Here is an 11,062-nt window from a genome sequence, read left to right as displayed (position 1 = left end):
CTCCCAGCATCATTTCAGGGTCTTGGGGCAATCACCCAACACATCCCCTGTCCCAGCTTCTGAGGGCCCCATCACAGGGGACACATATTTTTCTATCCTGAGTCCTCATTCCAGTGATAATTCATCCCATGGGCATTTGCTGAGGGCCGACGATACAGGAGGGACTCTGGGATAAGGAGCAAGTAAGATCATCAGGGCCTCTGCCTCGTAGAACTTACATTCTGGTAAACAAGATAGGCATCAAGTAACTTGTGATTTGTGATCAGAAGAAGTGCTGCAAGGGAGAAGGACAGGGAGCAATGTGGCAGGAGACCCAAAGTTCTAAGGCAAATGAGGAATAGAGTCATGACTTCTGCCTCTCTTCCCCCTCTTGGCCCTGCAGTAAACAGGGTTGTCTGAGATTCAGAAATGTCTTACTGCTACTATACACAAGAAAACAGACTGAGTTAAATGACCAAACAAGGAAAAAGTTATGACAATGCAAGAAATGTTGCAACTTGCAGTAACCTTTATCCTTCATAGTCACAGGTGCCTGAGTTGAGCTCATCATGAAGGCTTTTGCATTACATTCCTTCTGAACACATGGAATCCAACCACTTTTCATTCCTGAAACCGATGATCTCCATGACACCTGGGAAAGAAGCAGAAATTAATTAGAGAGCTAGAGTAGTAAAACTACAAAGCGATGAAAAATTTCCTACGGTGATGGCTTTACAGGTGTAGATTTACCTCCAGGCTCATCAAGTTGTATGCGTTTAGGATGTATAGCTTTTTGTATGTCGATCATACCTCAATAAAGGTCAATTCTGCACTTTAAAAAAATTTTCTGGATGGGAATTTGGAACCAAGAGCTTAATTTTCTTTTATTCTGTTCACCTTATACTCCCAAATCTAGAATTCTATCCTGATGTTTCTATCAGTATAATTGATAACAATTTTTTAAAACCTGAAAAAGAGGAAGCTCAAATATCCAACAATAGAAAAAATGTTAGATAAACAAGGATACGAGTTTGAAAAATATCTGTGAGTTAAGGATGTAGTTCTTTTTAAAGGGCAGGCAGGCCTCAGAAGAAGGACAGAGTAATGTGTTTATTGTTAGTTCTTTCTTTGGGGGCTAGAACTTGCTCCTCCTGCCCCATCTCCTTGAGAAGAGAGAATTGCATAGACTCGGATCCCCCCAAGAAACTTAGGACCCATCCAGCCTTCTCTTCCTTCAACTTGAGGTGGACTTTGGATGACACAAAAAGAAGCAGTTTTAGTATTAGAAAGGGTTTGTCGGGAAACTCTCACCCTGAACTCACCCAGAAGTGCGTGTGATACGGTATTGCCATTCATTAAAACCGGTGAGAAATTTGAAAAAAAGAAAAGAAAAAGGATATATACACAAGATGGGTTGTTGTGCAATCAACACTTTGAGTAGTATTTAATTTCATGAGAAAATGCTCATCATAATTCTGGCATATATATCTACAGAGTCCAAATTTTATGTGTAAATTAGATGCATAGAGAAAAAGGACTAATGTTAAAGAATTTAACAACATAGCAGTGATATCTCTGGGTGGATACTTTTTATTTTGCCAATTTTTGTTTTATTTTATTTTATTTTCGTTAATTTTTTTCTACAGTGATTATGAGCACTTTCATATTCAGAAAAAGAGTATTTTTAAAAAGCCAGTAGTCAGTAATTATTATGTTCATAAAGACTTGGGGTGCATTTTCATCTTAGACTCACAGAATCTCTTCGGTGGCTGCCTTCACCACGCTAGCTCTCCACACCAGCCAGGAATCACGAAAGTTCATTTTTTTAAATAAAGATTTTATTTATTTATTTGACAGAGATAGAGACAGCCAGCGAGAGAGGGAACGCAAGCAGGGGGAGTGGGAGAGGAAGAAGCAGGGTCCCAGCGGAGGAGCCTGATGTGGGGCTCGATCCCAGGACCCTGGGATCATGCCCTGAGCCGAAGGCAGACGCTTAACGACTGGGCCACCCAGGCGCCCCGAAAGTTCTTTTTTTTTTTCGAAAGTTCATTTTTTGACATGGGACTCGTCCATGCAATAGTTTTGCTTTTCACCTGCTTGCTCCAAGGCTCTGTATTAACTGTGACGTCCTCGGAGACTACAGCTGGGGAAGAATATGGGTGAAGCATGTGGTGAGTATGAGAACAGCAGCTCTGAGGAAGGAAGGTGACTGGGGTGGCAAGTGGAAAGGTCAAGACAGGAATTTTGCAACAAATGGCATTGAAATGGACTTTGAGGGGCGCCTGGGGGGCTCAGTCGGTTAAGCGTCTGCCTTCAGCTCAGATCATGACCCCAGGGTCCTGGGATCGAGTCCCCGCATGGGGCTCTCTGCTCAGTTGGGAGCCTGCTTCTTCCTCTCCCTCTGCCTGCCACTCTCCCTGCTTGTTCTCTCTCTGTCTGTCAAAGAAATGAAATCTTAAAAAAAAAAAAAAAGAAAAGAAAAGAAATGGACTTGGGATGACACCCTTTGGAAAAGGGTGACAAATGTTTTCAGAAACACAAAGAAAGCATAGCCACCATCTATCAGCCACCCGCACGGCAGACGCCTTACGGTGCGTTATCTTAGTCAATTCTCACCCAGCCCGACGGGGTAGACTTTTATCGTTCCATTTTACAGGTAAAGAAATTGAGGATCCGAGAGATAACTTGTGCTGGAACCCGTCTTTGAGTCAGCTCTGTCTGACTACACTGAGAATGACTTCCTGTGTGTCATCCACACAGGGACAGCAGTGTGAGCAAAAGCGGGCAGGTGGGAACATTGCTTGCTCTTGTGGAAGAACAGTCGCACTGTTCTCACTGGAGAATAGGAAATAAGCCTGGAAAGAGGTTTGGGAGTGAATATGGAAGGCCTCAAATGCCAGACATGGAATTCATTCAGGCAACAGAAATGCAAGTGGATTCAGGCAAAAGAAAGGCAAGAAAGCTTCCAATCAGAGCAATGAAATGAAAGCTAATTTTATGAAACCTAATCGGACAATAAGGGTTTGATGTGGGGGGAGATTGGAAGCCAGGAAATCAGTTGGAAGGTTGCTGGGCTAGTTTAGGGACAGGAATGAAAAGTCTGAATGATGATGGTGACAGAAGACTAGAAAGGAATGGAAAGATATGTGAGGCATCTCAGAGGCAGGAGCTGCAGGAATTAGCGTCTGACTGGATGTAGAGTTCAAGGGAGAGCAAAATCAAAGGCGGCTGCAAGGTCTCAAACCCATACAACTGGACGGTCAGTGGTGCTCTTAATGGGATGGGGCGGGGGAAGAAGGATCAAAAGTAGGGTTCAGCATGAAATTCAGCTTTAGGTATGTGTGAGTCTAAAGGGTTAATGGGACACTCAGATGATGAAATTTGAAGGGTCACTGGACAATCTGGGTTAGAGTTGGAGACGGTAATAAACACTGGCGAGAACGATGGTGTAGCTAGATGTGTTTACTGGAACCACAGGAAGAGCTGAGATTGCCGAAGGATTGCATGAAGGGAGAAAGGATCTCAAGGAGTTGAGGGAGAAGGAAGAGGAGCCAGAAAGGGAGAGAACAAGCCATAAGAAAGGCAGGAAGAAAACCAAGAGTTTTCAAGACACAAAAGTCAGAGGAGGAATATTTTAAGAAGGGAGTGATTATTGACTGTATCAAACAGTGCTAAAGGGTCAAGGGTTCTGATAAATTAAAAGCCTTCAGGTGCTTAGACTAGAATCTCTCAGGTGACCTTGGAAAGTGAGAAGGCTGTGGACGCCTGATTTGGAGAAGTGGGGGTTTAGAGGTTAAAGAGTGGGTGGTGAGACAATAAAAGAAGTGGTCCGTTTAACTACACAAGTAATTTATCAAGTATTTCCTGAATACATACTGTATGAATTTCTTGCATATCTGTTTGGGGTTGTCCTAAGAAACTGAAACCAACCAACCTCATCTTCATGTTCTAAAAGCCTCCCTTGACTCCAACTCCTCTTATTGTGCTGGCTTTTAAAAACAGCTTTATTGAGGTATAATTCACATACCGTACAATTCACCCATTTAAAGTATACAATTCAATAACTTTCCGTATATTTATAGATATGTGCAACTATGGTGATAATTTTAAAGGAAGAACTTTTGGGCATACGGTTTGGAAGCCAACACCTACAATTAATGCTGCAAATGAGAGAGAAGGGGACCCCAACAAATTCTCCACTGGCACCCTCTTGAGCAGAGTCACAGAACAGAGTGGGAAGATGCAAAGATGCTTTGCCCAGAACGGCCACCAGGTGGCAGCAGAAGCATTGCCCTGCCTCAGTCCGTAAGAGACAAACCAGTTTGAAGAGATTGGCATTCAGAGGGTCCAGAGACTGTTCCTCCCCCCAGCTCCTTCCTGTTGCTAATTTTTTTCATCTACTCTAAACTCTAAAGTCCTGCTCACAGGTCCTAACTGACAGGGATTTATCATTCTGGAGCCCTAAGAAACTTCTGTGTTGATCTGGGTCTTCTGAGAAGCAGACACCAAGGCTGGGAGGCGGTTGTGAGGTTTTGAGGGAGACAGCTGTGAAAGAAAACTGGGCAGGCACCAGGGAAGGCGAGGAGAGCTGTGGGACCATGAGGTACGTCTTCCCCTGAGTGAAGGAGAGAGGGCGGGAAGGTTGGGTGGATTTCTGCAGCATAATTAGTCTAAGAAAGGTTTGCCAAGGCCTTCAGGGAACCAAAATAAACCATCATGGGAGTTCTGTGTCTCCCAGGATGGGGCCCACCTTAGTGTCCTTGCTAAGCCCAATTAGTGACCGGGCAGCTCCTAGGAAGCGGAAGTTCCCAGGCTGCTCACCTGGAAGTCTGGTCCAGGTGAACTCTCTTGGTCGATGAAACCCATTCTTTTGGAGAAGGGACAGCTTAGCCCTGAGGCAGCCCTTACTCTGCCAAGTGTCATCGGTGTTCCCCACCTCTTGAGGGGGACAATTCAATCCCCACCTCTCACCTCATGTGCTGAGTTCACCCTCCTACTCCCACCAGAGAATGGGCTCCTCCCATACCCTGCATCTGACTCTTCCTGCTCTCCTGGATTAATCCAGAAACAAGCATCCTCCCAAGCAAGATCTACTTTTTCCATGCCTCTGTCTTTGGTACCTTCTTGCTGATGAACCTGGAAACCCGAAGGTGGTGACAGGATTCGCTGTGTGCTGACTTTAGTCCTGACCCATGGGCCCAGGGCCCAGCCTGCTCTGGCAGGAAGCTGGTTGGCCAGCACCAGGCCCCATCCTTTTCCTGGGGTCCCCACTGCCTTAGGTGACCCTCCACAGGGACCTGAGTCGTTGGCAGTGTGGTCCTGGCCTCAGCCAAGGCCAGATACATGATAGAGCAGCCATAGCTTCGCCAGGTGGTCTAGAGGGCCAGGTAGCTCTTGGGGGGTCAGGATGAAGAAGCTGGCACTTGTCTAGGGAAAGCAGAGGTTTGGTAAGAAGAGTGTTAGGGGAGAAGACTGCTGGGTATCCAGCATGACAGGGACTGACTGGGTCAATGGCCCTGTGGGCCTCCCTGAGTGTCTTGGGGTGGAGGGGCCTGCTGTGTATGGGGCTCTGGGTTTGTCTCCTCTCTCCTCTTGGCTGGTTCTCAGCTAAAAGACAGGCTTGGGAGGGATAAGATGAATATAGCTGGCTCTCTGGGCTTCTGCTTGAAAGGAGGGCATGGGGAAACCAACAATTCTGCAAGAGTATGTCTGGTCCAGATGACTTTCCAAATCCAGAGTCCCCAAGGTAAATAAAAGGCAATAATTCCAGGCTTTAAAAGGGAATCCAGCCAGGGGCGCCCGGGTGGCTCAGTGGGTTAAGCATCTGCCCTTGGCTCAGGTCACGATCCCGGGGTCCTAGGAAACCCCGCATCTGGGCTCCCTGCTCAGCAGGGAGTCTGCTTCTCCCTCTCCCTCTGCTCCTCTCCCTCTCCCTCCCCCTCCACTCACGCTCTGTCTCTTGATTTCTCTCTCTCAAATAAGTTAATAAAATCTTTTTTAAAAGGCAGGGGGTCCAGCCAAATCCTGATGTGGGAACAGCAGAAAAACAGCCTGGAAATCGACCATGGTTACATTATTTTACACCTTAAATGCAAAGGTGAGGCTGAAGGCAAGCATGGGATTTTCCCTTTTCCCTCTTGGGCAGGGAGAGTGGAGAAGAAAGGTGGAATGGGGAGTGGAGTAGAAGGAAGATGCCTCTAGGAGATCAGGGGGCCTTCCAGACTGTAATTTGCCCAGGGTTTACATAGCCTGGATGGGACTGCGGGGGCTGGGGTGGGTGGTGGCAGGACAGAAGAGAGATGGGACCCATCATGTCTCCTACCCACTCTCTGCTTAGCATGTTTGTTCTGTGCTTGGAACGAACTCCTTGCTCGACAATCTGTGAAGTACCTACCACACCCCCAGCAGGTGTACTATTCCTACCACATCACGTCCTACCCCCCAGACCCCAAGCTGGCACAGCTTTCCTGAGCATTGCAAAATAAGGTTAAATATAGGGGTAAATATTAATAGATGGTCAAAGCACTTAGCACAGTGCACATAAGTAGACAGTGAAAAAATGCTAAGTGAGTCTGTTTCAAGTCCATCCTCTTCCCCTAACCAGTTCTAGGGTACCTCTGTTAGGAAAGGTCCCTCTCTATTTCCTGACCTGTACTCCATATGTTTACACTCTGCCATGAGCAAATACTATTTTACCCAAATGACTATTGGTGCTTCAACTTGTTTTTCTTAGAAATCTGTGAGCTCCCCAGGGGCGGGACAGAACTCTGGCTCCATTCTCCCTGCTGCAGAGCACAGCTCTGACTTTCCGCTGGGCACATGGAAGCCCAGTCGACACTCAATCCCCAGGTGGACACATTGGTTCAGAGGATCAGCATGAGAGAACAGCAGACTCTTGGCTGGAAAAGGCTAGTGGAGAGGACACAGGGGAAGCTTGGCTCGGGACACAGCCAGCTGCCCTCTGGACCCCGTGGCCCTGCTGTGCCCCGCTCAACTGCTGTGTCAGCGCAAAGCAGAAGTGACATCAGCTGTGGAAGAGGTTACTATCAGGCAAAGGGAAGGGCATGGGTGATAGAACTATCTGTGCTCCCTGGCATGGGATTGAAGGGGGAAAGGCTGTGGGGTGGGGGCCAGTTCCAGCAGGGGCCTACCCAGAGCTACAGAAAGGGAGGAAAAGTAGAGGAGAGAAACAAGAGTGAGGGGGGAAGGGCTAGGAATGGCTAGGGTCCTGGACCTTTCACCTGCGGGAGGGAGGCCCTGGTTTGGAATTTTGCAATACAGGTGGTGACGCCCTCAGGGCACTCTTAGCAACTAAGGGAATCAAGTGGGGGTATGCTTCTCTCTGACCACAGAAGAAAGGCTGGGGCACCCCTCTCCTCTTCCCATTTTGGCTCAGAGGAGAATCAGGGCAAGAAAGACTTTCCTTCAGCTCATATGTTGTGGGAGCACCTGGGCCTGTCTCTGTCCCGTATCCTGTGCTGTCGATCTATATGGAATCCTCAAACATGGGGCTGCCTTCCCGGAATGTGAAAGATGCCCTGCAGCAGGTCAGGCAACCACAGAAATCTCAGGTAGGCCTGGTCCTGTGATCTTCTTGTCCCCGGGGTCTCACCTACCCAGGCTGTCACTCCCCAGGTCACATATTATGCCCCAAGACATTAAGTGTTCCAAATCATACTATCTCATCTGGAGATACACCCCAAAGTCCTAGGGATGGATAGTATGGTGTGGTAGAGGCCCTCCCCTGGTACGCACACCTGCACACGTAAGCACAAGCCCAGATGTGCTCAGGGGACCTAGTGAGTGGGGTGGCAGTTGAGAGTCTCTAACTTCTTGTGGGCACATTGACTCATCAACTGCTCCTTTACACTTTCACCCTTTATGGCCCCCATGGGATTTAGCACCAACATCTCCTCCAGGGAGTCTTCCCTGATTCTCCCAACCTCATCTACTGTGTGCCTCTTCTCATTCTGTGCTAAGCTCCATCATCCAGTCATAACGTTCTCCTCCACTATGGTGATCGCCCAGGGTCAGGAGCTCCTTATGACCTCAGCACTTAGCACTGTGCCTAGGACCATGTGACGCTCCATAAACGTTCACTGAAGGTGTGAACCAACATAGTCATGCAGGTGTGGGGCCCCATCCCTTAGTCCACTCAAGTACCTCCAGAAGCCAGTGGTGCCAGGACAGGATCCAGAAGGGCAGACCAGCCTGGCCACCTCTCCTCTGGGAAGGAAGAGGGGAGCCCACTCACTCTAGCTCTCCTGGTTGTCTGCTGCCTGGGACTCAGCTTGGGCCAAGGGACAGGGAAGATTCCAAAGCCCAAGAGGGTCTCTCCCCCATCTCTCCACACGGAGAACTGGCTGGGGCAAGCGCTGGGCCAGTGCAAGAGCTGGCTCCCCTCCCTTCTCCACACTGACTGTATCCCATGGGAAAGCCTGGGCTCAGGGCTGTGAGGACATTGTGTACAGCGCTGGCCTCTTGCCCAGCTGCCACGATGCCATGGGCAGTGTGGATGGACAAATACGTGGGGCTGGTAGGATCCCAACTTGTGTCGGTGTGCTTGTTTATTTGAGCAAGCTGACATTTTAATCTCAGGACCTAGAAGGGTTGAAGCCACAGCAGCTGGGAGAAGGCTTGGGTCCAGCACCTATAGGTCATGGGGGAGGAGAGGGGCCTAGGCTTTGTGACTCATGGGGTAGGGACTTAGGTCAAGGGAATGTATTATCTTTACTTATGTACACCCAGAGTTGACTTAGATCTGTGTTTTGAAGTGTCAAAGGGTGAGGAAAGAGAAGGCAAGAAGGCCAGAGCTAGAGGGCAGCTGGGCCAGGGGACAGTGGTGAGTTGCCTGAGTGCCTCTGGGGCTCCCAGCCAGTCCTCCTGGGGCTTTCCCACCCTAGGCTCAGAGCCTCATGGATGTTGCCGGCCTCTCCTTGCAGGGAGCCCAGAAGGGCAAAAGGAAGGGAATGTCAAGGGGGCTGTCCAGGTTGCATGAGGATCTGTGAGCCTACCTCCCCTCAGCCCCGCACCCCCATTTGACATCTGGCTGGGGACACTCACAGACCCGCAAGGTAGGCGTTCCACAAGGACCAGACCCCATCACTGAGCTGCAGCTCCATCTTGCCCTTCCTTTCTGCAGCTTAATGTGCCATAAGTCCATGGATGTGTCCCCAAGCCCCCTCTCGCTGAATGGGTCAAGAAAAGAGAACAGGGAGGCCAAGACTGTCCCCAGGGCTGGGGCCCATCCATGTCATGAGTCAGCATTCATGAGACTCACAAGATGTCCTGGGATGAAGGTCACTCGTGTGCAGAAAGCCCTCCACAGGGACCCTCATCCTGTCCCCAAACACCTGGGAGATTGACGTCCCCCTGGGAGGAAGCACATGATGATCCAAGTCTGCTTGCCCCCATTTCACAGAGGAGAAACTGCGGGACAAAGCATTGAGAGAACAAGTCTGGGAGTCGAGTTGGAAGAAGGAAACAGGCTCTGGAATCTTGCTAGCTTCCCTCCTCCCAAGTGGCAGCTCATGACTAGAGTGTCACCCCCTTGCCTAACTGTGGCCTAGAGAAAGACGCTGAAACCTACAAAGGGGGTGATTTTGATGGCCACAATGCAACGCAGGGTCAGTACCACGATGCCCAGGACCTGGGGTCTTCCACATGAGTCCAGGAAGCAGAGACCAGCACACAGTGCGTGCCCAGACGTTTCAGAACCCTCGGCCAGGCCATGTCAGAGTCCCCAGAGGGACTGCCTTGACAGACATGGCAGCTGATTTTGCAGCAAAGAGTGACTCACAGCCACAGGAGGTGAGACAGGGAGAAGCAGCAAGGCTACTGCTTCTTCAAAGCCCAGGAAAGCTCTGGGAAGGGAGACCCCCCCTCTCCCCTCCACCAAGGCCTGGAAGCCTCCCCTTCCAGGGAGATCATGGCTTCCCAGGGAAGTCTATCCCCTATCAGTGGGCCCCTTACACCAGGAAGCCCAAAGCCATGCTTGGGGCCATGAGGTCATGAACGGGAGGCCGATGCCACTGAGAGGGGCCTGCACGTTTGGGAGACAGACCAGTCTCTCTCATCTCCTCTGACAGTGACCTGCTTGGGGTCATGTCCTTTCTTTGTCAGGGAGACGAATTTTGACAGGACAGTCAACATCTTTGCCCTCTCAGCGGTGGGAAGAGGCAGAAGGGTCCTCTGACGGTCCACCCTGCCATCAGGCATCCCTAGGAGACAAAGATCAAATAAATGCAACAGCGCTGGGCGTCGTTCAGCTGCCAGGACTCTGAAGGGAAGCAAGAGCAAGTCAGAGTCAGGGCGCAGAATTCCTCAGGAAGGTCCTTTTCCCTGAGAGAGGCGGGGAAGGTTGGGAGGTCACATGGGGAAACTCGGGCGGGCAGCTCTGGTGAGCTCTGCCCCCAGGCTGTCCCTGCAACTGCGTGCAATCTGGAAATCAACGTCACCTGATGGAGGTTCTGCCCACTGTGGGCCAGGCTCTGAGCCCATCCAGGAGGGCGAGTCTTGATTACAATACTTGGCCCTCAGAGGGGAGCCAGGAAAGTCATAGGCTAGTGGGAGCTCAGCTAGGAAATTTCTAAGGCCCAAACACTGAAGCACCAGGCTTAGAGGGCAAGAGGACAGCAAAAGAAAAGAAGGGAGGGAGGGAGGGAGGGAGAGCAAGCAACCTTCAGGACTCCCTTTCCCGGGTACATACTCTGGTTCCCAACCCTTCCTAGCTAAGCTGAGGTAAGAGGACCACACACTGAAACGTGCACCTCTTAGGCGTTCAGTTTATGATCTTGACAAGTGTATAGACTCAGAGAACCGGCACCCAAAACAGGATATGGAACATTTCCATGACCAAAGTCTTCCCTTGGCCCATTTCCTAATCAAGGCCCCTTATCCTGGACGCGCCCATTCTGACGCCTCTCCCTGCAGTTAGTTTCTCCTGCCTGCAGATTTCATACACAGGGCGCGAGCCACCGCGTCTGCTCAGCGGCCAGCGTCTGTGCCGCGCACGATTTGGGGAATCGTCCGTGCTGCCGCATGTCTCTGCTGTCCATTCTCTTCCGTCCGGAGTGTCTGTGCC

General features: G+C 50.0%; 1 long non-coding RNA gene across 1 annotated transcript in view; it reads right to left on the bottom strand.

Annotated features, from left to right (window-relative positions):
• Nucleotides 1-490: 490 nt before the first annotated feature.
• The window catches only part of LOC121099739, a 106,450-nt gene continuing 95,878 nt past the window's right edge, over nt 491-11,062 (bottom strand). Inside the window, exon 6 of the long non-coding RNA XR_005833184.1 lies at nt 491-631. This is a non-coding gene — a long non-coding RNA (uncharacterized LOC121099739). The remainder of the gene's footprint in view (nt 632-11,062) is intronic.

The sequence above is a fragment of the Ursus maritimus genome, unplaced genomic scaffold (assembly GCF_017311325.1).
Source record: "Ursus maritimus isolate PB19 unplaced genomic scaffold, ASM1731132v1 scaffold_7, whole genome shotgun sequence".
Taxonomy (NCBI): domain Eukaryota; kingdom Metazoa; phylum Chordata; class Mammalia; order Carnivora; family Ursidae; genus Ursus; species Ursus maritimus.
This window is presented reverse-complemented; position numbering and strand designations above follow the sequence as displayed.